Source organism: Puma concolor, chromosome A3 (assembly GCF_028749965.1).
Source record: "Puma concolor isolate L17-30 chromosome A3, mPumCon1.1.hap2, whole genome shotgun sequence".
Taxonomy (NCBI): Eukaryota; Metazoa; Chordata; class Mammalia; order Carnivora; family Felidae; genus Puma; species Puma concolor.
In genome coordinates this window covers 127710161-127737185 of record NC_141669.1, presented here as the reverse complement: position 1 = coordinate 127737185, position 27025 = coordinate 127710161, and the positions used below count along the sequence as shown (strand labels likewise).

At 37.8% G+C, this 27025-nt stretch overlaps 1 protein-coding gene across 14 annotated transcripts in view; it reads right to left on the bottom strand.

Moving 5' to 3' along the window:
* Nucleotides 1-27025, bottom strand: part of NCOA3 (nuclear receptor coactivator 3) — a 139873-nt gene that overhangs the window by 51555 nt on the left and 61293 nt on the right. For 10 of the 14 annotated variants that reach the window (XM_086702384.1, XM_086702391.1, XM_086702393.1 and 7 more), the window contains exon 2: nt 17616-17697. The exons of the other annotated variants lie outside the window; for them this stretch is intronic. The gene's annotated coding sequence lies outside the window, so the exon portion shown is untranslated. The remainder of the gene's footprint in view (nt 1-17615; nt 17698-27025) is intronic. 14 annotated transcript variants of the gene reach the window in all.

The window sequence follows — 27025 nt, the reverse complement described above, 5'->3', positions numbered from 1 at the left end:
TTAATAGAATGGCTTCCTTTTTAACTGCCAAAAGGGAAATGGGGGGAAAAACTGAAACTCAACCTTCTTATATTTCAAATTCAGAGAGAGCTATTTAAGTAAAAATACATCCACAATTTACGTGGTACCTTCACACCACAAGACAGGCTTATCAGAAGCCCGAGTGAAAACTCACATACACAAAAAATCAAATTTCAACTTACTACCCAGGACCCAGGTATCAAAGGCCTTACACTATTCAACCACATCTAGAAAGGAAAAGACAGTGGGATCACAGCTGTGCACGGCCAATTTATCTTCAGAAGTCAAGGCATGTCTCCTGTTACCTTGCAGCCAGTCAGTGCAATCTGCATATCAATATATCGAAGGGTAGCAGTGTCTGAAACCCATATCAACCACTAAGAGGTGTTATTTTAATTAATAAGTTTGCCAACGCAGGAATTTCACAGTTTTATTCTAGAATTCTTTTTAAAATATTATCGCAATCTATTTTTAAGGAAAATTTTAAAAGGGTAAGAACCAAGAATAAAAATCATGCAATTCCAATTCTATTTATGTCACCCTCCTGTAAAATAACTACGTCTATAAAAATCTTTTCAAAGAGCAGAGCAATATACCAGTAGTTGATTAGAAAAAGATAATTTCTACAACCCAGTCTTCTACATTAGGCCCAAATTTTATAGGAGAATGAAAGAAATGCCAAATAACACATTATGTAATAAGAGTGCTACCTAGAATACAGTAGGTACATTTTTACTTGTAATAATTTTAAAGTATGAGAGATAAAATTCTATGGGAGTGGATTAAATTCCCTACACTATTGGTCTTTAGATGTTTGTGTACTCACATAGAAGTTTAATGTTGAGGCTCATTAAAGACTGAAATTTGGTTTCATTAATACATAACGGAAAATAGATTTAAATCTTAGGAACATATGCTGAGCATGTGTGCACATGCAAAGCTTTCAAAGTTACTTTAAAATGTGAAAATGAGTAAGGCTCCTGTTATCCTTGATAAATGTCAGCTGCCATGCATTCATGTCCAAAACACACTATTTTTCACAAAGCAGAGTCCCAGAACAGGCAATTTTGAATCCACCAGCTGCACGTAATGGTTATACATAGCAAATTCTATTCAAGGTCAGAAGTTTAGAGGTTTTCAATATCAACTTCAAAATAACGCAGGCTTTATACGTTAAATATTACACAGATTCAAAAACATATTCTTATTAAACAAAGACAGAATCATAAGAAAGTAATTACTCTAAGAGTCTGGCATCTGATAGGGCCATTTATAACAGTGGTATAAACTGGACTATTTGTACAGCAGTTCACTTTTTAGATCATTGAGCTGATAAGTGGGCCAATTATAGTTCTTTTTTTTTTAATGTTTATTTTTGAGATAGAGATAGAGAGCAAGCAGGGGAGGGGCAGAGAAAGGGAGACAGAGAATCCCAAGCAGGCTGGGTGCTGTCGGCACAGAGCCCGATGCGGGGCTCACACTCTCAAACTGGGACATCACAATCTGGGCGGAAATCAAGAGTCGGACACTTAACTGACTGAGCCATCCAGGTGCCCAGGCCAATTATATTTCTTAATCTAGTTACACAATTAAGTACTATAAGAGCTATGTTATTAGCAATGTGACAAATGTTTTCTGTCTGTATTTTCCAAATCCAATAAAACTGCCCTCTTTATGAACCTTGACTGTAAACAATTACTAAAAAGTTATCTCCATCCATTTTCACCAAGAGCTTTACAGTGACGGAATTAGTGCAGTTTAGTTTGTTGCTCATGTCAAAGATGATCTTACAACTTTAACAGTTCTCTCTACATATTTTGAAAGATTCATCTAAAGCAAACCAGCTTAACTTTCAGTTTTTGACTTTAATAATAAAAACACAACCATCAATAGTAATTTTCTTTTTTTTTTAATGTTTATTTATTTTGAGAGACAGAGAGAGAGAGAGAGAGAGAGAGAGCTACAGAGAGCAGGGGAGGGGAGAAAGAGAATCACAAGCAGGCTCCTTGCTATCGGCACGGAGCCACATGGAGCTCGGGGCGATCTCACGAACCATGAGATCATGACCTGAGCCAATATAAAGAATGGGATGTTTAACCAACTGAGCCACACAGACACCCCACTAGGAATTTTCTTTTAAAAGCATTCCTGTATTATGGCACCTGGGTGGCTCAGTCAGGTAGGCATCCAACTTCAGCTCAGGTCATGATCTCATGGTTCATGGGTTTGAGCCCTACGTTGGGCTCTGTGGTGACTACTTGGAGCCTGGAGCCTGCTTCGGATTCTGTGTCTCCCTCACTCTCTCTGCCCCTCCCCGACTCACGCACGCTCTCTCTCTCTCTCTCTCAAAAATAAACATTAAAAAAAAAAAAAATGTAAGAGCATTCCTATGTAGTATAGGACCTATGCTCAAAAAAGTTACTTTTTAAGGGCACCTCGGTGGGTCAGTTGGTTAAGTGTCTGACCTTCAATTTCAGTTCAGATCATGATCCCACATTTCATGAATTCAAGCCCCACATCAGGCTCTATGCTGACAGTGCAGAGCCTGCTTGGGATTCTCTCTCTCCCTCTCTCTCTCTCTCTCTGCCCCTCCCCTGCTTGCGCGCGTTCTCTCTCTCTCCATCTCTCAAAAATAAAGAAACATTTTTTAAAAAGTTACATTTAAAAAAAATTTTTTTTAAATGTTTATTTATTTTTGAGAGAGACAGAGGCAGAATGCGAGTGAGTTAGGGGCAGAGAGAGAGCGAGGCACAGAATCCGAAGCAGGCTCCAGGCCCTGAGCTGTCAGCACAGAGCCTGATGTGGGACTCGAACTCACGAGCTGTGAGACCATAACCTGAGCCGAAGTCGGACGCTCAACCAACTGAGCCACCTAGGTGCCCCAAATATTTTTAAAGTAAATTGCTGTTTGATCGACATTAAAATATTTAAGCTTTTAAATTATAAATGTATTAATATTCTCTTACATATCATCATATAATTATCTCTACACTTTAACTATAATACCACTAGTAAAAATCTTCCTTTCATAGGAGACTCTTTAAAGTATTAAGACCTTAAAATACACACACACACACACACACACACACACACACACACACACACACACACTAAAAAAGGGGCTGAGGGACTAAGTTTGGTCAGATTATCTAAAATAAAATAACAGGTTTGCCACTTGTAACCACAGCACTTTATTAGCCCTAAAACAGCAGATCCACCAAAATTATGGCTTTCATGGTAATTTTTTTTATTTGATGTTATAAGCTTAAGCGCAAAATTTCTGGATGTACTGCTATAATGTACTCAAGCATCTCACAAACATATTTAATGGACAAATAGAAAAGTGCAGATGGGTTTGTGTATGAACTTGGAATTAATTTTTAAGAAAATCCTTCAACGTTTATTTATTTTTGGGACAGAGAGAGACAGAGCATGAACAGGGGAGGGGCAGAGAGAGGGAGACATAGAATCGGAAACAGGCTCCAGGCTCTGAGCCATCAGCCCAGAGCCCGACGCAGGGCTTGAACTCACGGACCGCGAGATCGTGACCTGGCTGAAGCCGGACGCTTAACCGACTGCGCCACCCAGGCGCCCCTTTAAGAAAATCTTTAACACAAATCTTCCTGACATGAAAATGATATGGTGCTGGAATTAACATTAGCCCTAGAATTAGCAGTTGACTCCTATAACAAAGGCAGAATAAGGTTTTAGAAAACCTGGAGGTAACTTCAATTAACATGTTATTTTTGAAACCCAGGAATGTTTGGCATAGAGAACAAACCTTCTGAGGTCAGTGCCATGAGAAAAGTAATATTATTTTTCCATAAAATTCTTTCATGGCAGCATAGAGATCTTACCCTCAGTACAACAGGTATATTCTTTCACAGCTTCATAGAGATATAATTCACATACCATAGACTCAGTGTCCATTTCAATGCCTTTTTTAAATATATTCAGAGTTGTACAACCATCATTACAATCTATTTTAGAACATTTTCATTATCCCAAAAAAGAAGCCCAGTACCCCTCAGCCGTTACCCCCCTCCCGTTTTTTCCCTGTTTAACCTCATAGCACCTCTGCCCCACCCCCCACCCTAGGAAACCACTAATCTTTCTGCTCTAAAAAATTCATCTATTTTGGACAATTCATACAAATGGAATCATAAAATATCTACTCCTTTATGACTGGCTTCTTTCACTTACCATAATCCTTTCAAATTTATCCATGTTAGAGCATACATCAGTAGTCCATTTTGTGTGTGTGTGTGTGAACACTTACTTGTATAGAAATACAATTTTATTTATCCATTCATCAGCTGATGGGCATTTAAATTCTTTCCACTTTTTGGCTATTATGAATAATGTTACTTTGAACATTTATATACAAGTTTTTATGTGGTCACCTATATTCTTAAATGAGAAACCATGAGTGCTGGTAAGTGAAAACAGATTTTTGATGCTGTATGCAATGAAGCCTCCAAAATTTGCTAGTAAACAGGAAAGAAGCCAGGTTCTTTAAAAACACTAAAAATGGAGCAGTTCAGTCGGTTGAGCATCTGACTCTTAATTTCAGCTCAGGTCAGGATTCCAGGGTTGTGAGATCAAGCCCTGCATCAGGCTCCGCAGGGCATGGATTCTGATTAAGATTCTCTCTCTCCCTCTGCCCCTCTCCCTCATTCACACTCACTCTCTCTCTCTCTCTCTCTCTCTCAAATAAAAATAAGATAAAATAACTGGAGACCAACTGTGGGATTTTTATTATGATTAATATGGTAAGCACCCTAATGGAAAAAGTAGACAACAAGCAAGAAGAGATGGGTAATGTAAGGAAAGAGATGGAAACTCTGAGAAAGAAGTAAATGGGAATATTAGAAATCAAAAAAAACATAACAGAAATGGATGCCTTTGATGGGCTCATCAGCTGACTGGACGTAACTAAAAAAGAAAAAAAGAAAATCCACGAATCTGAAGATTAATACAAGCTTCCAAAACTGAAATGCCAAGAGAAAAAAAGAAAAAGAAAAGTAATATCCAAGGATGGTGGAACAATTCTGGAAGGTACGTTATGTACAGAAGGGGAATGCCATTTACATGAAATGCAAGAAAAGGCACGATTAGTGACCTACAGTAGACCAGTGGCTGCCAGCCATCAGTGGAGTGGACTGATTGCACAAAGTGACAAAAGACCTTTTAGGGGGTGGTGGGAGTGTTTTATATGATGACTGTGGTAATGGGTTATATTTATCAAAACTCAGCAAATTGTAATTTTAAGGTTGGTGAAATTTACTGTATGTAAACTATACTTTAATAAAGTTGTCCTTTAAAATCAAATACTTAAACTCATGTAAGGAAAACAGCAGTGCATATTGCTAATTGTGTGGTAAGTAATAAATGACTGGCATAAGATAAAATAAATTAGCTAATTAGAGAGGGCTATTTCAGTAAGAAAACTTACCTTTTCTAAAGGAGTTCTACACAAAAAGCAAATTTATTACATCAGCAGTTAAAATCAAGTTTACGTTTAAAAACCTTAGTGCAATAAAAATGTTCTTGCAACAAAATACACAAAAATGTTCACTGAAATTTCATTCATACATCAAAAACCAGGACATTCTAATGACCATGAATCCCAATTTTAAAAAATAAAGTCATACCAAAAAAAAAAAAAATATATATATATATGTATATAATATAGTAGTGGCACAAATAAATTATGCACAATATGGTTGAATCTCAACTTCGGAATCGAAAGTTTTTTAAAAGCAAGTACATTAATTTTTTTGTAAAGCTAAAAACAAAAACTAAACATGGCTCATGAACACACACATGTGGTTTTAAAGTTTTTTAAAAGCAAGTGAATTATGACAGCTGTTACTTCTGGGACAGAAGCAGAAAGATGAGTAAAACGGAGAAACCCACACACAGGGAGCAGGTACACCTAACAACCTTCAGCCAGTTCTTAAGTTCAAGTAGTGGGTTCATAGATGTTTTTCAAAGTACACTTCATAACACATACAATATATACTGCTATTTATATAAAACATTGTATAATTTTAATGTTAAATTTAAAAACACTAATATATTAAGAATGTTAAGTTAAGGGCACCTGGGTGGCTCAGTTGGTTGAGCATCCGACTTTTTTTTTTTTAATGTTTATTTATTTTTGAGAGAGAGTGCAAGTGGGCGAGGGGCAGAGAGAGGTGGACACAGAACTTGAAGCAGGCTCCATTCACGCTCTGAGCTGTCAGCACAGAGCCCGATGTAGGGCTCGAACTCATGAACCCTGAGATCATGACCTGAGGCAAAGTCAGACGCTTAACCAACTGAGCGTCCTGTGTCCGACTCTTGATATCGGCTCAGGTCATGATCTCATGAGATTGAGCCCCACATGGGTTCTAAACTGAGTGTGGAGCCTTCTTAAAATTCCTTCTCTTTTTCTCAAACTGAATAAACATTTAAAACTAGACTAAAATAAAATAAAAATTGTTAAGTTAATGTTAAGTGAGTATACACTTCATCTAATATTTGAGCTAGATATTGTGTGGAAAGCATCCCATTTATTAGTCTCATTTCATCCCTACCACAGCCCTCTGATATGCAAAGCAGATAAGAGTAGAGTTCAAATTTATCGTCTTTTACATGAGAAAACAGATTATAGGAAACAAAATAACTCTCTCAAGGTCATACATCTAGTAAGTGATGGAACTAGAACTAAATCCAGGTCTTTCTAATATCAGAGTCCAAGCTCTTAACCATTTCAACTAAAAAATAAACAGTTTACTCCTTTTTCCTGAGTGTAACCTTTTTCTGAGTGAAATCTGAGTGTAACTGCACTGTCTACAGCTGTTCGAACAACTGCCTTTCAATAGAACTGGCCCAGCGTTAAGTTTCAGTAAAAAGTTACTGTTTTCTGGTCACATTAATTAAAAATTCCTACCAGTCTCGGGGCACCTGGGTGGCTCAGTCGGTTGAGCGTCCGACTTCAGCTCAGGTCATGATCTCGCAGTTCGTGGGTTTGAGCCCCGCATCGGGCTCTGTGCTGACAGCTCAGAGCCTGGAGCCTGCTTCAGATTCTGTGTCTCCCCCTCTCTCCGCCCCTCCCATGCTCATGCTCTGTTTCTCTCTCAATAATAAATAAACGTTAAAAAAAATTTTTTTTAATTCCTACCAGTCTTTAATTTTTTTTTTTTTCAACGTTTATTTATTTTTGGGACAGAGAGAGACAGAGCATGAACGGGGGAGGAGCAGAGAGAGAGGGAGACACAGAATCGGAAACAGGCTCCAGGCTCTGAGCCATCAGCCCAGAGCCTGATGCGGGGCTCGAACTCACGGACCGCGAGATCGTGACCTGGCTGAAGTCGGACGCTTAACCGACAGCGCCACCCAGGCGCCCCCCTACCAGTCTTTAAAAAAAAAGAAACCAGTTAAGACTGATGGATGGCTCTTACCAGGTGATCACCAATAACTATAGATTCTTGACTCATCCCTGTACATGTCTTTGAAAATAGTTTTAACTATCTTCACCTTATCAACGTTTTTATTTAAGTATAATCAGCATGCGGTGGGGGAAACACAGGAGGGTAACTAAAGGCTCTGTAATGAGGAACGAGATCCATCAATCATAGAAACTTAAACTGGAAACAACCTATGATGTTCTATAAAACAAGCAAATTGATCCTTATATAAGGAAACTGATGATGTCAAGTTGAGACTCCTAGCTTCCATGCAAAAAACAAAAAAACAAAAAAAAACAAAAAAACAAAAAAACACCAACTCTGACAGACTGGGTTTTCAAGCTTTAAATTTAAAGGTTGTTATATCTCAGCAGGCAATTGATGAAATTAACAAATATCAATTTTTCTACATATATAAAATAGAAGCCTAAAAGCAATTTTCTTAATTTTTTTTTTTATTTTTATTTTAAGTAGGCCCCATGCCCCATGTGGGGCTTGAACTCACACCCCTGAGATCAAGAGTCGCATGCTCTACCAACTGAGCCATCATGCACCCCCTGAATTGTTGGTTTTTAAATACTAGCTGCTTTACAAGATATCCATGAGCTGGATTCATTTTAATTATAAGGCATAATAAAAGCAGAATTTATCATTAAAAGTTATCTTTAAACTTTAGTAATTCAATTTTGAACTAAACTGAAGGACAGAGATACAGTCCTTACAATTTAGAATGCCATTCATATGCTACTAATATTTTTAACATCAAAATTCTTTAGAAGGTTATTACAGAACTTTAGAAACTACAATGTTAGTAAAATGAGACATAAAGGCACTTAACTATCCTGACCTTGGCAATGTCTTCATTCCTTTATCCAACTACACAGTGCTCTCATTTTAATTAAGATAACACAAAAATTGGTTTGAGAAATTTTCATGAAATAAAAGACACTGGTAAGAGTCTATACTTCAAAGAGTTAATTTCCAAGACCATGAGATATCATAGCCTGAGAGTCCAAAAACTCATGGTTTTAAAACTTCTGTCGTTAAAGATGAAATACTTTTGAATAACCCTACACATTTTTTCACTGCTGGGGAATGTCATCTCAAAGATTAGCTTTTTTTTTTTTTTTTTTAATTTTTATTTATTTATCCTGAAAGAAAAAGAGAGAGAGAGAGAGAGAGAGAGAGAGAGAGAGAGAGAATGCATGCACATGAGCAAAGGAGGGACAAGAGAGAGGGAGAGAATCTCAAGCAGGCTCCACGCTGTCAGGGCACAGGCTGCTGTTAGCGCAGAGCCAACAGGAGGCTCAAACTCATGAACAGCGAGATCATGACCTAAGCCAAAATCAAGAGCTGGATGCTTAACCCACTGACCTACCAGGTGCTCCTCCGTTAGCTTTTCTTAAGGCCCTTTCTACAGTGGGTCATAAGAACAAGATGAGATGTAAAAGCATTTTATTTTTGAATGTTACTCAGATTGGAAATGACAGAAAAAGTAACTGACCAGGAAAGAAAAAAAATTTTTTGAAGAAAAATGGACACAGCCTTAAGTATATGTAATATATCAAGGGGCACCTGGGTGGCTCAGTTGGTTAAGCAGCCGACTTCAGCTCAGGTCATGATCTTGCCATTCGTGAGTTTGAGCCCCGCGTCGGGCTCTATGCTGACAGCCCAGAGCCTGGAGCCTGCTTTGGATTCTGTGTCTTCCTCTCTCTGCCCCTCTCCGGCTCATCCTTTCTCCCTTCCTCTCTCCCTCTCTCTCTCTCTCTCTCTCTCTCACTCTGTCACTCACTCTCAAAAATTAATAAACATTAAAAATATATATATATATCAAATGGTCTAACAAACATGTAATCGGAGTCACAGAAGTCAGAATGAAGGAGAAGAAAAAAATACTTGAAGTAATAATGGCCCAAACTTCCTCACTCAACTTTTTCAAAACACCAATCTAAACACTGAAGGAGATCAAAGAATCCCAAGGAAAACAAATACAAAGAAACCTAGACCAGAGTCTAACCATTTAAAAACAGAAAATCTTAAAGGTAGCCACAGGGGAAAAAAGACCATACATACAGAGGAACAAGGATAAAAGTTACCTTTTCAGACACAACAATAAAACAATGGAACAACATCTTTAAAGCGCTGCACTACCTTCCGCTGGGGACTACCTCCCACAAGAACATGCCCCTTACAAAAGACTTGCTCTGTTCCTCCAGGGAAGAAAGAGGCAGCACCACAAGAAGTAGCACCTGGTGCAGGGCCCCAACTCCTGCTTCATGGAAGTGAAGTGCCCAGGATGCTATAAAACCACCGCCGTCCTCGGCCATGCATAAACAATAGTCTTGTGTGCTGGCTACACCACTGTCTTTTGCCAGTCTTACAGAAGGAGGCGTGTTTAGACGGAAGCAGCACGTAGCACCCTGAATCAAGATGCATGGGAAATCATTCAATAAACATTTCAGATAGATAGATAGATAAAGTGCTGAAATAAGAAACTGTCAAGCCACAATTTTACAACCAGTGAACAGTCTTTCAAAGTTAATGTGAAATAAAAACATTTCCAGATAAAAGTTGAGACAATTATCCACAAACACTTCAGTAAATAAAAGGATATCTATCCTTCGGACTAAGGGGAAAGGACAGCAGGTGAAAACTCATATATAAGAATGAATGAAGAGCATCAAAAGTGTCTTTTGCCAAACAGGTGGTTCTCTTTCCTTCTCAGATTTGCTCTCAAGTCTAAGATCCTCATGGACAAGACAGTACAAAGTAGTTTTAAATCTTGGTATTTCGGGAGACAGACTCTGGCTAATGCACTACTGAGCTAAGGGAACTTCCACAACTTTACAAATGTACTAGAGGACAATTTAAAATGTGTAGATCTCTTTATACACCTAAAGGAGATGACTTCTTTAGAGCGGACTACAGAAAAAGACGAATAAGCAAAACAGAATTACATAGGACTGAATGAACTAGTGAAGAAATTTAACTGCTGTTTGATTTGGAATTATTATTTAATGTTTTCTGATGGGTAAATGAGAAAGCCCCTTTTTCTTTTTCATCTACCTCTAGCCCTCAATTTAACAAATTACACTTACCCAAACTAAAAACACTTTTGCTTTTAATTTTTTTAATATTTATTTTTGAGAGAGAGACAGAGAGACAGAGACAGAGCACATGTGGGGGAGGGGCAGAGAAAGAGGGAGACACAGAATCCGAAACAGGCTCCAGGCTCTGAGCTATCAGCACAGAGCCCCACACAGGGCTTGAACCCATGAACCGAGAGATTATGACCTGAGCCGAAATCAGAAGCTTAACCGACTGAGCCACCCAGGCGTCCCCAAACTGAAAACACTTTAAAGTGGCACCTGATTCTAACTCTTCAAATGTCAGCAGTGTATGCGTGCACGTGCAGGCATGCTCCTGAATAAAAAAGTAAAGACTCTCCTCTCTACTTTCCATGCCAATAATGTTAACTGCAAAGGTTTAGTAAAAATTTGTCAATCGATTTACCAGGGTAATTAATTGGACAACTGAGACCATTATCTTGAATGGTCATAACCGAGAGAATCATGCTCATTTAATCAGGCATGAAAAGCCCACCATTAACAAACAAAGACTGCGCTTCACATAAGTCAATGCATATGAGCCTGGTACCTACTCTTAGTTTTTAGGAACCAAGGTGGAAGGAAGGTTACATTCAGATAGGCCCAAGACTTAGTAACTTTAGGGAACCTGGAAAAGGGATGATTTCGCTCAAGTTTATACGTGAAATCTGGTACCGAGAGTTTGTTTGGATTGGTTTCCTAGTCTCAAGATACAAGAACAAATAAAAGAGACTTTGAAACATCAATCCTATATTCCTCAGGAAAACTTTCAGACAGAAATTAATCCTGTAGCCTCAAAAGTTGCTCCATAAAATATGCACAGGGGCACCCGGCTGGTTCAGTTGGTAGAACATGTAACTCTTGCTCTCAGGGTCATGAGTTCAAGCCCCACATTGGGCACAGAGCTTACTTTAAAAAAAAAAAAAAACAAAAAAAGGCTCAAAGACACTTTTAACAAATACATATTTTTGCACCTATGTTAAAAAATAAAAAATAAAAAACACTGTAACTCAGCCAAAGCATGAGAAGAGCCTTTTTTTAATGAACTCAAGAATCAGCTATGGGACTTCTGCTTTAATTCGAGAGAGTAACAAACTCTCATCCTACCGTGAACAAGACAAATTATAAGAACAAACTATATTCAGATATCAGAGAACAGGCAGTGAAAAACTGTTGTCCCGGAGATTAGGGAAACATTTGAGGAGAAAGGGGCAACTGCTAGTACCCAGTCTTTTCTGCCAGAAAGCAATTTCCACATCACAGCACAGAAAGAGGGACCCAAAAAGAGCCCAGCAATCTTGAATTGACAAGACAATGACCAGAATTCAGGATGTCCCAGCAAGCCAAATTCTGCAGGGCAGTTTCTCAGAGTGATTGAAAAATTGTAGGGATTCACAAACTGATTATGAAATTAGTATCAAAATGCAAAAGCCGTGGATTAGCCAAAGCAATCACCACCAAAAAAGAAGTTGAAAATTTCACATTACTTACTTTCAGACCTTACTATAAAAGCTATAATAATCAGGACAATGTACGTGGGCATAAGGATTGATCAGTGGAAGGGAAAAAAGACCAGAACAAGATCCTCATGTATATGGGCAGTTGATTAAGTTACCAAAACAATACAATGGAAAAAGGTTAATCTTTCCAATAAACAGCTCTGGAACAGAATATCCACATTTTAAAAATTGACCTTCAATCCTTTCTTCACACCATACACAAAAATTAAATCAAAATGAATCACAGACCTATATATAAAAGCTAAAAGTATAAAAAGTTCTACAAGAAAACAGAAGAGAAGATCTTCATAACCTATGGGTAGGCAAAGATCTCTTAATACATCAAAAAGCACTAATCACAAAAGAAAAATCTGATAAATTGTACTTGAAAATTCAAAATACCTGTACTTCCAAAAAATTAAGAAAATAAAAAGGAAGGACAAAAAACAGATGAAATTACCCTTAAAAGGTATCTGGTAAAACTTTGTAGCCAGAATATATATTCTTTTTAAACTTCTACAATAAGAAAACAAACTGCCCAATTTTAAAAAATGGGCAAAACATTTAAATAGACACCTTATAAAAGAAGAGATAAATGTGGTTAATGAGAAACTATTCTATCATTACACATCATGGAAATGCAAATTAAAGCCACAATGCAATAACACTACCAATCCCATTAAAATGGTTGAAATTTAATAAATGAAAATACCCAATAGGAACGATACAAACTTAACTTTTACCTTGCAAGTGCAATAAAAGGGGTATAGTCACTTCAGAAGAGTTTCACAATTTCTTATAAAGGTAAGCATACACTTAACTAGAATTTAAATTAAAAATTGGAACAAAAAAACAAATAAATAAAAGCTATGTCTTCTGACTAATTAGAATTGAAATGAAAAATTGAGGGGTGCCTGGGTGGCTCAGAGGGTTGAGCGTCTGACTCTTGATTTCAGCTCAGGTCATAATTTCAGGGTGATGGAGTCGAGCCCCTCATTTGGTTCAGGGCTGGGCATGGAGTCTGCCTGAGATTCTCTCTCCCTCTGCCCCTCCTCCCCTGCTTATACTTGTCCTCTCAAAAAAACTTAAACAAAAACAAATAGATAGGATAAGCATACACTTAACATTAAGACCCTGCAATTCTATTTACTCAAGGGGGAGGGGGGGAATGTATGCAGAGACCTGTACTTGAATGTTCACAGCAACTTTATTCATCATAATAGCCAAAAACCAGAAACTAAAAGTTGTGGTATATTCCCACAATAGAATACGACTCAGAAATTTAAAAAAACTACTGATACATGCATTGATGTGGATGCATCTAAAAAATATACTCTGTGAAGTGAAAGGACTTTTACGATGTGACTATGGAGAAACACAACAGGCTCTCCCACCCTGCTGGTTGGAATTTAAAATGGTGTCATCCTTATGGACTGTGATTTAATGATATCTAACAAAAACAACATACACATTTACCCTTTAACCCAGTAGTCTCACCTCTAAGAACTCATCAATCATGAAGGTACATTCCCAAAACACAAAAACGTATATTCACAAAGTTACCCACTACAGCATTATTTTCATCACAAAATACTGGAAACAACCTATATACCTATACATAGGATGCTGCTAAATAAACTATGCAATATGCATGTAATGAAAACTATGTAAAAAATAGATGAGACGGGGCTAGGGGAGGGGAGAAGGAATTATCACTCTAAAGAGTATAGAGTTTCATTCTAGAAAGATGAAAAATGTTCTGGAAGTGAATGGCGTGATGGTCACAAAAGAATGTGAATGTATTTAATGCATTAAATGGCTATTTTAAGTTTTATATACATTTTACCACTTTTTTAATTAAGCTCTAGGCCTAACATGGGGCTTGAACTCACAACGCTAAGATCAAGAGGTGCACTGGGGCACGTGGGTGACTCAGTTGGTTAAGCAGCCAACTTTTGATTTCAGCTCAGGTCACAATCTCACGGTGTGAAATTGAGCCCCATATCAATCTGCCAAGGGCTCTGACAGTGGGGAGTCTGCTTGGCATTCCCTCTCACCCTCTCTCTCTCTGCCCCTCCCCTGCATGTGTGTATATGCTCTCTTGCTCAAAATAAATGAACTTCAAAAAAAAAAAAAGAGTTGCACACTCCACCAACTGAGCCAGCCAGGCATCCCTAAATTTTACCACGATTTTTACAAATGAATGGGAAAGATCCCTTTGATGTGATATGGCCTATTTCCAGGAGATATTAATAAATGAAAACAGCAAAATACACAGAATTCTACATCTGGGTGGATTCCCAGTATGTATGCCTATTAAATTTTATTTTCTCCTGTTTAAATTTAAAAAATACAGCAAAGCACAAAACAGTATATGCAACATGCTACAATTTTTGTGTAAACAAAAAGTAAAAAGAAAATAACATGTATCTGCTGGCGATTACCAAAAGAAATGCAGGGAAGGCTGAACTCAAAACAGTGAGGTTGGTTACCTATGAGAAATGAGGGAAATAGGATGGAAAAAATACAGAAGGGAAGTGTATCTTCTGTATAATTTTAACTTTTGAAACCATGTTCGTTTTCTACAAATTCAAAAAATAAATCCCATCAGGAGTGCCTGGGTGGCTCCATCAACTAAGCATCGGACTCTTGATCTCAGCTCAGGTCTTGATCTCAGGGTTGTGAGTTAAGTCCACATTGGGCTCCGCACTGTGTGTGAGGCCTAATTAGAGAGAGAGAGAGAGAGAGAGAGAGACAGACAGACAGACAGACAGAAGTATAAATATACTTCTGCTAGTATATTATAACTAGTCCTCACAAGGTGAAATATTAAAAAGCATAAGTAAAAGTAAAGGAAAAATAAAAATAATAGACAATCAGAATGAGAATGAGCATTAACAAAACCCTGAAATTCAAACAAATAAATGAACCTGATTTTATTTCGAACGAATACCGAATACCGTAACTACCTTATGCAGAAAGAAAGAGCAGGAAGTAAAAGTGGGGAGGGGAGGGGAGGGAGAAAGGAGGGCTGATTCAAGCAATTTAAGAATACAGTATTTATTTATTTATTCTCAATCTTGGGCAAGATGGTTATGAGCAAGTGAAGAACTACATATAAATTGCCCGCTCACATGAAGTAAGTTTGTTTATTGTGGTGAAATGGGCAAAGTAATTCTGAAAGTATTTTAGATGTAGTATGTAGGACAGAGCGAATGAATAAATGCACTGACAATGTTGGGAGCCAAGGTTCTCATGGCATAAAAAAGGGACATAAAAATGTGAAAAGATAAGTGCAAAGAAAGAGCCCTGTAGATAGGTAGTGAAGCTGGACATACTGATATAAAGTCACGATTTCTAACCCATGTATATGCATGTTACAATGAATGTGTTTATGTGCAAATATGTTTATGTATACAGGTATGTGTGTATAAACATGCGTAGTTTACTAGCTCTCTAATACTATTCCCCACAAGGACACAGAGATCGATTAAAACAGTTCCACTTTCCAAACCTAGGACAACTGGAGAACCAAAATAATTAGGTAATGAATTTACCAATTCAAAACCTAGGAATCCATGAGTCCAAACTGATATACAGGGCTTGTGATTACACATTAATGTCAAGGGCTGACTGGTGGTAGGAAGGGAATACTGGAATCAGAAAATAACCATTTTGGAACCATCACAGTGAAAAATTCGATCAGATAAGAATCATCAATGAATGCTAAATCTAGGGCAAACTGTGATGAGAAACATACTTGCACTGTCTCCCCATAAAATGCTTATTGCTTGCAAAAGAAGGAAAATAAACTATACAGTGGAGAAATCTGGCAACATCTTGGTCAAGTAATCAATATTAACATCAGAATAAGGGGCAAAAGACACCATGTACCTCCAAAAGTTGTGCATCTTTCTCAGGATATCACATCACCTATACAGTATTCCAGCCAAGAATGCATAGCCTCAATCTAATCACAAGGCAACTGCAGACAAACATAAAATGAAGACTATTCTATTAAAAGGGGGAAGGGTTGTGTTCTTCAAAAATGTCAATGTCATAAAAGACAAAGAAAGGCTATGGAAAGATTCCAGGAAAAAGGAGGCTAAAGAGAAATAATAACTAAGTACAGCACCTGACCCCAGATTGGATTCTGTACAGGAAGCAAGGGAAATGCTGTTAACAGACTTTATTAAGGTCAACTGATCAGACTGGAAGACAGACCATACATTTGTATCAGCGTCCATTTACAAAGTTGATAAGTGTACAATAGTTATATAAGAGGATGACCCTATTCTTAGGAAATACCAAAGTGTTAGCAGAAAGAAGCTCAATATATGTAACTTCCCCTCAAATAATTCAGAAAAGAACTCTACATGAGTAGAGAGAGTGGGAAGGAGTGACAGCACATACAGATACAAATAATAAACAAGTGAGCAAATGTGGCTAGAGGATATTTAGATGTCCTTTTATACTCAATTTCCAACTTACAGAAGTTACTAAAATAACTTCCAAATAAAAGGGGTTTTTTTTTAACATAAATACTATGGAGATAGTTATCTACTATATTCAGAATATAATGTATATATATCATAATTGATGAAAGGATTTTGTGGGGAAATAGCAAGAGCAGAGACTGGATGGAGGCTTAGATAGATTCCCAGATAAAGAACTGTTTCAAATGTCAGCGAAGGGAGTTTGTACTTTTCTTTCCGTAAGCCAGGGAATGGCAGCACAAAGCTTAGAGCATAGCAGAGACTTAATTAAAAGGGACGTACGTAAGGAAATTGTGTAAGCAAAATTTCAAGTGCTAGAAACAGTAGATAAGAGGGAATAAAGAGACATGTGAACAAATACAAGCATGAAATTATGGGGTCTTGGCCTGGGAAGTTAAGATACTAGCAGTAAGTGGTACAAGTACGGAAGACATGAAAATAGAAGACCGGACATCGCCCGTTTACTAAATTACTAAATGTATCAGGTTGGGGGCAGGGAGGAGCCAAAGATGACTCAGATTTCAAGCGGAGCTAAACATAAGAATGATGGTATTACTAACAAAAAGAAATTTAACGAGCTAAGCAAAGCATAACTGCTTTCTTGACTAACAGACAACTTTTTCTATTCTCATTTCTCCTATTCTAGTGCACCAGGAGTTAGGAAAAGAGTTATTATATGTCAGCACACGCAAACTGGGGAAACTAGTCCTCACAAGGTGAAATATTAAAAATAAGTGGAATTTATTCAGATTTTGAACACACACCATTAAAATATACACACAGAAGGGAAAGTGGGCATGTTGAACCATAACACATAGTTCCCTGCCTCCCTAAAAAAGTTACGTTTGTATATATACACATATATATATGAATATACACATATACTCGCTCATTTTAAGACCAGTCAACTCATACTATCATTAAAGATAAAAACATGTAACACGAGTTTAAGATTAAATAATAAATGAAAGGAAATGGGTATCTTCGGAGGATAAAGACAAAATGACAAAGGATTGAGTCAAAGTAAAACTGAATTACCTGGCTAACCAGTCAAATGACGTTCAAGTAGAAGCTTATTTTTATTGGTCTCTGACTCCACTGTTCAGCAAGTATTTTGATCCTGAGAACAAAAAAAAGGGGAGGGGATGTTGAATTTTATTGCCCTTTCTTAATGTAAGTAGTATTATTAGTCACACACAAATTAACCTTTCCCATCATTCCCTTCTCTGGACATACATGAAATAAACAGAAACAAAACATGCTATCAAGTACAAGTCCTCCTAGGAATCTGAGGTGATGCCTTATTTTGCCACACAATACTACTTCTGCTTACAAAGTCCGGTGTAGCATATACAATATACCGTGCCACGGTTTGTAAACATGAATAATGCAAAACAGGAGATGAGGAAACCAACTCCTGTCCAAAAGAAATACTCAACAATTAACAATTAAAAACAATACTGATATCTTGGCAGAAGCGAATACTTAAATACCCGAGTCCAAAGACAGAAATACCTACCAGATAGGTGGGTGGATGGATGAATAAAGCAAGCAAGCAAGCAAGCAATGAAGAAAAAAAGGAGAGAAAAACCATGGATGTTTTTCCCCCTCTTCTAGTAAAGACTGCATTTGGGCCACCAACAAGACATATTTTTAAATGGGAAAGGAAAATGAGGAGTTCTTCAAAATAATCTGCAATAGAATACGTGAACATATAAACAGCTTCTCTATACTTGAGGAAATACAGAGCAGGCTATGATGCAACAAAAAAGTAAGCCAATAAAAAAAACATTCACCTTCACTTTACAAACTTCCAAATGTAACAATACAGCAACAATCTGATTACCACTAACTCTAGAGGTGTATATATCAAGACAATAGCCCTAATTATGCCCCAAAGTTCATTGCATTCATGCTGGAATTTGCAGGTCTGTTGGAAAGGGGTAAAGAAAAAATTATGTATATACAAGTTCCATATCACAGCCTTGGCCAATCCACGTGGAGTAGAGAGGGACAATCAACCATAACCTATCTGCATCATGCGAAGGGTCTGTTGCACTTCTGAAACCCAATTTAAAGGTGAGAAAATTGAGAAGTGAGAAGGAAGCACATCATATGTTCACAAACGAAAAGGAAGAAAATACAGGTAAGCGTATCAATACCACGCAATTGAAGTCTAAAAAAGAGCTATTATATCTACTAACATACCTATTTCTCATTACAGTATAGTCTCTGGCTTATAACGGAGGTGTCAAAAGAGAGCTGGTTCTTGGAAAACATCTTCAATCCACGATAATATAACTACTTGTTAGCATAATGGTCTGAAGAGTGGTAGGTTTGGAGTACACCAGATCTAGACTTAATGCCCAGCTTTCACTTACGACCTAGATATTCAACTTGAAGGCTTTTTTTAAAGATTTTAAAAAAATTTTTTTAAATTTATTTATTTTTGAAAGAGACAGAGATAGCAGGAGTAGGGGAGGGGCAGCCAGGGAGGGGCAGCCAGAGAGGGACAGAGAGAGAGTCCCAAGCAGGTTCCACGCTGCTAGCACAGAGCTCAATGTGGGGGCTCGGACCCACGAAACCACGTGATCATGACCCAAGCCAAAACCAAGAATTAGACACTTAACCGATGGAGCTACCCAGGCACCCCTCAACCTGAAGACTTCTTTGAGCCTTAGATTTCTCATTATAAAACGGGGATCACACCTAGTAAGGCACTTATGAAGATTAAGTGAAATGCTTAAATTACTTATCAGTACCTGATGCATAAATGCTCAATAAATAAAAACTATTATTAGCCAACAAAAGACTATCTGACATCTGATTTAAGACTATCAAAGCACAGGGGCACCTGGGTGGTTCGGTTGGTTAAGCGTCCCCCTCCCTTTCCCTGCTCTCCTCTCTCTCTCAAAAAAGAGAAGACAAAAAAAATCCAAGCACATTCAAATAAAAAAATGGGAGAAAATACAATCATTAGTTTTAGTGTCTAAATGAATTCAATGTTTTAGTACCTGAATTTTTATGATATCTAATTTAATTAGAAGAAGGTGAAGGGTGAAAGGAAGGCAGAGCTTCTATTAAGAAAGCCCAAGGTTGGGGCGCCTGGGTGGCGCAGTCGGTTGAGCGTCCGACTTCAGCCAGGTCACAATCTCGCGGTCCGGGAGTTCGAGCCCCGCGTCAGGCTCTGGGCTGATGGCTCAGAGCCTGGAGCCTGGTTCCGATTCTGTGTCTCCCTCTCTCTCTGCCCCTCCCCCGTTCATGCTGTGTCTCTCTCTGTCCCAAAAATAAATAAACGTTGGAAAAAAAAAAAATTTTTTTTTAATAAAAAAAAAAAAAAAAAGAAAGCCCAAGGTTTTCTGGCCTGGTTTTAAATCAAGTTTCATTTCAGCAATGGTTCTTTTGTTTTTGCTCCTTTTTACAGGGGAAGGAGGAAGGTCGTGGGGTAGGGTTAGCATCTACAGAGCAGGATGAGTGGGGAGGAAAAGGAATTTGAGTCAGAACGTACGTGGTACCATAATGACTGGCCCAGGAAACGAGAACTGCTCCCTAGTACGGACAGTTGGCAAGAGAGCCTACATGGACACAAGTGTTCCACTGCCGGTGGGGACACCCAAAGGAGTGCGGACCCACGCTACTCTAACCCATAACCCCCGGGATCCAAAGAAACACAAAATTTCCCCTCCCAAGAAGTGTGCAGTTGGGCTAGAGTGGTCCCCAGAGACTCACAGACAAATGACCGGCTTGCCTACCAGGACCCTGCAGGGGAAGATAGGCTAAAAAGTACTATACAACAGGGGTGCCGGGCTGGCTCAGTCAGAAGCGCATGTGGCTCGATCTCAGGGCTCTGAGTTCGAGCCCCACGTAGAGTATAAAGATTACTAAAAAAAGTAAATAAATAAAACTTTAAAAAATAAGTAAATAAAAAGTGCTATACACTAGATCCTATAAAGTATAGAACCTGGGAACGCTGCAGTTAACCTGTCTACAACCAAGGTTCTGCAAAGGCAACAGTCCCAGCAGATTTCTTGGGACTGTATTTTTTACCTTCAACAAAAATAAGCATAATTTTTTCGTAATTTGGACTTCAGTCTATCACAAACACAAGTCAAATCACACTGACAAAAACTAAATGACGTGTCCCCAAAATACTAAATATGGGGAGATGCAGGTTAATTTTTCTACTAGAATTAACGAAAAATGTGATTGATGGGATCCACATTATCAAAACCTGCATCACTTGAAATCTAATGGGGAAGGAAAAAAAATTAAACTGAGCTTTGTTAATAGCTTGTCTGAGAAGACGTGCCTCCAGGCCAGAACAAAGAATCAAACTGGGGGAGGGGTGTTGACAGAAGAAAACCCAAACTATATAATGCTGATGCTTGGAAACATCAGTAGTACAAAAAGAGGCCACTGAATACCATGAACATGACTCTCCTTTTGCTGTTGAAAATGGAAGGGGGCAAGGATTCTGCTCTTCATCATATTAAACTCATTGTTCCTGCCATGCTACTGTGGGTAGTGCTCTGAGGGATTCTCTCATTTCCCTAAAAATCCTAGAGATGGGGAATCACCATCTTTGGTCAAGTCAGCTGTTGCCCACTCCTCTCCAAAGCACTATGGAATAAATTTACCCATCAATTTCAGGTTAAAGTTTACATGATATTGGTATAAATAAAGCATTCTCTTGAAGTTGAGATTATTTATAATAGTCTCAAAAAAATAATATATCATTTTTCAAAACTGTAACAACAGATTTTACTTGCAGCAGTCAATTGCAACAAATTTGTAGCTATACTGAAAAGAAAAAACCAAATGTAAGTTAAAAATCAAATGGAAATTTAAAATTATTTATAAAAGTGCCACTTTTTTTGCAGCTGTATAAACTTAACTCAGTTTAAAAATTTTTTTCCTTACCATTACTTATCCATTATTATGTGTTCTAGTAAATAATAAGTAAAATGTATTTGCTACCCAAGTGCACACTAGTAATATATTGATGACAAACTTTTTTAAATACCAAAGTCTTTTTGACACGGAGAGGGGGGGATTATTTCTAATTACACATCTAGTAAAGTAAGGCAGGGTTAACATGTATTGCTAATCTCATGCTATAAACTAGAAAGGACTAAGCTGATTTATAATAATTTATTCTACATCGTCATTTAGTAAGTTGCAATAAATGTTTAGTTCTGTATGGAGTCAATATGAAAATTTAAATGATGCAGTGAAAACAGAAGCCTTGCTTTCAGAAAACCTATGTTTTGGAAGTCCAGCTTCTTGAGGTGACCTTCTGTGAGACATTTAAATCAACCGAATGTTTCCTGTGTACCCAGGAGAGGCCAGGCGTTACACTGGCCTGCAGAAGCATGAGCAAAATATGGTACCTGCAACTAATCAGAAAAGGAGAAGCAGGTGTAGAATGCCACTAGTGGTATGTTTAATTTTTTTTTGGGGGGGGGGACAAGCAGGGGAGGGGAGGGGAAGAGAGGGAGACACAGAATCTGAAACAGGCTCCAGGCTCTGAGCTGTCGGCACAGAGCCCGATATGGGGCTCAAACTCACGAACCGTGAGATCATGCATGACCTGAGCCGAGGTCAAGAGTCGGCCACAAATGACTGAGCCACCGAGCCACAAATGACTGAGCCACCGAGAGGCCCCTCCAATGAGAATATGAGAATGAACTACCTTGCCTTTTTCAGAGGACTGCTATGGTAACTATAAAGCACTATTTTAATGCAAAACAAGACAAACCCAAAACCATTTACTTCAGCAGAGAGAGAATTAATGAAATTCAAATGTACAGATAACTTCTATAATTATTTTCCACAGTTATCATAACCCAAATGCCTTTTCTTTATAATAGAAGACAAAGGCAAAGAAGAAAAAAAATCGTAAAATGTTAACCGTTTGTGTAAAAAGTACAGGACACATAGGAAATTTTAATGGGGTGTACATACAGGTTGCTAAAAATGAAAGGTATTTTTAACTCAACATATCTAGGAAATTCTGCTTACACAACGGTGCTATCCACAGATAAGCATTGGCAGTAAATACAACCCTTCTGCATTTTTAAAATTACCTTGAGGTGAAGGGGAAAACTAAAAAATCCAGTTGGCAGCCCAGTTTATTAACAAGCCCCGGTATCTCTGGCCGAGCTGCAGTTAGTACTAACGTGGTTACTAACACAGTCATGCAAGCAAGTCGCCTGCCGGTGCTTGTTCTGCCTCCCTCTCCCCTCTCTTGGAAAAACTGCATGCAGTACGGCACGATCACACAAAATAAATACAGGAAAGGGGGTGGGAGGGTTGGGTGGAGAGCTGAGCGAAGCTCTGGGCTCCACCAGTGGAAGGCGTTCCACAAGAATTGCTACAGGGTCAAAAGTTTACAGTGGTTTCAATTTCACCTCTTAGCAGCCAATCAGAAAACAGACACTGTACGCTGACCCCTCAGGCTGCAAATGAACATTAACTCATTGGCTACCGGAATTGCATATATTCCTTTTCTGGTAGGCTTTTCTTTTTCATTTTTTCTTCTTCTTTTTCGAGGGGGGAAGGAGTGGGAGAAGGCAAAGAACATTTTTTAAGTTCAAGATGACAATTTTACTTAAGACCATGTATTTTAAGCAGGTATGTGAGGGAAGAAATGATCAAGCAATTATCTTTCTCCTTGAAACCAGTTTCTGTATCCTGTAATATCTAACAAACTAATCATTAATGCTAGTATCAAATCAAGGCAAAGAGTGAACTTAGGCAGGTTAAGGAGAAAGATTTATCTCCAAGAGGCTGCAATTCTAAGAACAATTTATAATATGATGAAAGACATTGGTTGTGTTTCCAATAATGCCTTAAAAATAACTCAGATAATTAAGACACTTAAGTATTTATCTACATCCCAATTTTTTATCTACATAAATTCCCCACCTCTTCTCCAAGTCATTCCTATACACATGCAACACGCCTGTCCTTTTCATACTCTGCATCCAGCAAAATGCAGGTATAGCTCCTAAGGTTTAAAGCTTTCTTTTCCCATATTTCACCTCTCCTAACACTTTAGTACCAAGGAGTGATCTTTCATACAATAAACTCAAGGGTGATCTCTTTGGCAATACACACAACTGCTCCCTAATTCATTCATTCATTCATTCATTCATTCATTCATTCATTCATTTTATGTAAATCTACAAATGCAGTAAACATCACTAAACTAATCCATTAAATACTATTTTCAACATTCTATAGTTAACATTAAGCAAGGGTAAAATGAAGATCTGTACCCATACACACCTTAATTATCCTACATTTAAGAATGAGATTTCTTTGAAGCATTACATGATAAAAGTGAAACAGCTATGTTAACTACTCTATCAGAATGATCAGTTAAATCCTAAATAAGCAGATGTGTGAATCGGTAGTTAGCAATATTTTTCATTAATACATGGCGGTCAGATTTTAGCAGTCTTACTGGCTTTAAAATTTTAAACTTCTATTTAGAAGCCCCTGTAGCCACTACCACTGCCTAAGAAAATGATTTCACGTAACATACTCATTTTCTTACCCAAGCTAGCAAAAGTAGGAAACTAGTCATTTCTGAACATCCGAAGGTAACTAATATACAAAAGTGCCTTACTTTATATATAACTGTTGCTAAAGAACTTCAAAATAAATCCATAGTGTATAAAGTTTCCACAGCAATTTAATGTCAGTTGTTAAATCAGTAAATAAAGAAACTTGATACAGATAAAGTTTTTTAATTTAGCATTAAAACAAATAATTTCCTAGTAACAACCCCTAAGCCTTCATGATGTTTATGCATATTTGCCAATAAAAAAATCTACACATTTAAAATCTAGTAGTTTTTTTTTTTTTAACATGGCCTGCAGAAGCGTCTTTTATACATTAAATTAGAGGAGTCTTCTGTATATCTTCTTTTTACAAGATGGCCTCATTTTGAAAGAAAATGGATGCGATAAAATTTTACATCAAGTCAGCATGTTAGCAAGAAGCTTTTCTGTGTGTTCTGAATTTGATTAATACAAGCCAAGGTCACTTCCTGAAAGATGCCTACCATTGCAGCTGCAGGCAAACTAGGCTCCCGAGTAAGGATTGGGGGAAGGGAATGGGTGATGGCATTTATTAACACTGAGATAAACTTCCATCTACACTAGCAGCTGTGTAAGAAGGGGGCAACATGAAGATCCCAGAATTCCTGGCATATAAAGATTAAAATATTTCCAGTCATTAATATTTAAAAGCAGAAATTTAATCATTATATAATGTTCACGTCAAAATTATATCAAAAATATGCTCTGGGTGCCTGGCTGGTGCTGTCAGTGGCCCATGGAACTCTTGCTCTCAGGACTGTAAGTTCGAGCCTCAAGTTGGGTGTAGAGATTACTTAAAAATAAAATCTTCAAAAAACAAATACATAAATAAAAATTCAAAATAAAAATATATCCTCACTGCAACAATATATTAAAACATTTCACTCCTAATACTATACAAATCATCTACTACCAAATACTGAAGTAAATTTAGTATTAATACAATAAGACCTCTATGCAAAATAACCTACAAAGGAAGAGACAGGCCCCTGAAGAAGATAGATTCAGAGATTCAATTTCTCCCATCTAAAAACCAAGGGTAGCCGGGGCGCCTGGGTGGCTCATTTGGTTGAGCGACCGACTTTGGCTCAGGTCATGATCTCAGTTTGTGAGTTTGAGCCCCGTGTCGGGCTCTGTGCTGACCCTCGGAGCCTGGAGCGTGCTTCGGATTCTGTGTCTCCCCCTCTCTCTACCCTCCCCTGCTCATGCTCTGTATCTCTCTCTCAATAATAAAAATAAAACGTTAAAAAAATTTTTTTTTGTTAAAACCCGGGGTAGCCTAAAGTCAAGAAAGTATAAATCCAAAACAAAAGTCTATACTGCAAAATACCTGCTAAAGTTTTGTGCTGAAATTCAATTAATTTTCCTCTCACCAACATTAATACAAGTATCACAGTTTCTATGCTCAAAAAACAAGTATCATCAAAATAAACATTACCAGTAACTAGAACAAATCCTCTCCCTGAATAATTATATGCCAAGATTTAATTGAGCAGTTACTATGTACTGTTAGGAAACCATACTAAGTACTTTGTCAGTCCTCTTTGAGGTTCTATATACATCTCAACTAACTGGATAAAATATTAGGTAGAGTAAGAAAATCTATAGGATTCTTCTAATTTTCTAACTTTCTGTTTAACGTTGGATAAATTAAATTGCTTTTGTGTGCGTTTTTCCTACCTGCCAAATGGAGTTACCATGACATTCCACAGAGACATGTAATCAGCAAAATCACCTCTGTATTAGTGATTGTATAATAAACAACACCTGGGGTGCCTGGGTGGCTCAGTCGGTTTCATGTCTCTTGATTTTGGCTCAGGTCATGACCTCACAGTTCATGAGTTCAAGCCCAGCCTGGAGCTGCTGACAGTGTGGCGCCTGCTTGGAATTCTCTCTCTGCCCCTCCCCCTTTTCTCTCTCTCTCTCTCTCTCTCTCTCTCTCTCTCTCTCTCTCTCTCAAAATATATAAATGAATTTTTATAAATAAATAATTTTTTTTAAAAACACACACAATACCTGTCTCTTTTTTAATCATCAGCATGTTAAAACGCATGATGTTTCCATTTTGTACATAAATTGTACATATTGTACATTAAAACGCATGATGTTTCCATTTTGTACATATAATTTTGTCCCTCCCTTATGCTCCCCATCATTGTATCTTGATTGAAATAACTTCAACAAAAAAATTAATAGATGTTAGATGCTCAAGTTCAAACAAATTTATACAGTTTGATTTTTTTTTAAGTCTTTTACCTTTCAATGACTGACAGAAAAGGACTATTAACAGGCACAGAGCCTTCCATATATGTAAAGGGCTTTTTAAATCATTTTAGGAAAAGGAAGGCAACCAGGTTTAAAAAAAAAAAAAAAACAATGTGAGAAGTCCCTGAATTCAGAGAATCTAGTTGCTGGTTGCAGCAGAGGAAAGCATTCAGAAGGGTTCAACAAGACTTAATCGCGTGCCTTTGAGATGGGACAAATTCTAAAAATGGACAAAGGGTAAATAAAATTTATCATTCATACACCTTCTCACCAGCACACCTTGTGAGGCACTCGGGAGGGGATAAACTTTCCTCAAATTCTTTTCTCGACCACATGAACTATTCCAAAAATAACTCAAAACAAAGCAAAGAGTTAAGCAGCAGTTAGCTTCTTGCCGCGTACATCAGCGTGAAGGAGGTGCACTCATTCCTCCACATCTCCAGCCACACCGTTCCTCTCCCCTGGTTTTATCCAAGTACCCAACGTGTTCCTTCCTCGTCAAGTGAGACCAACTCAATCAGGGTCAGGGCAGCTAGCTGCCTGGTCTTCCTGTACCAACCCAGCTTCTATGTCAAA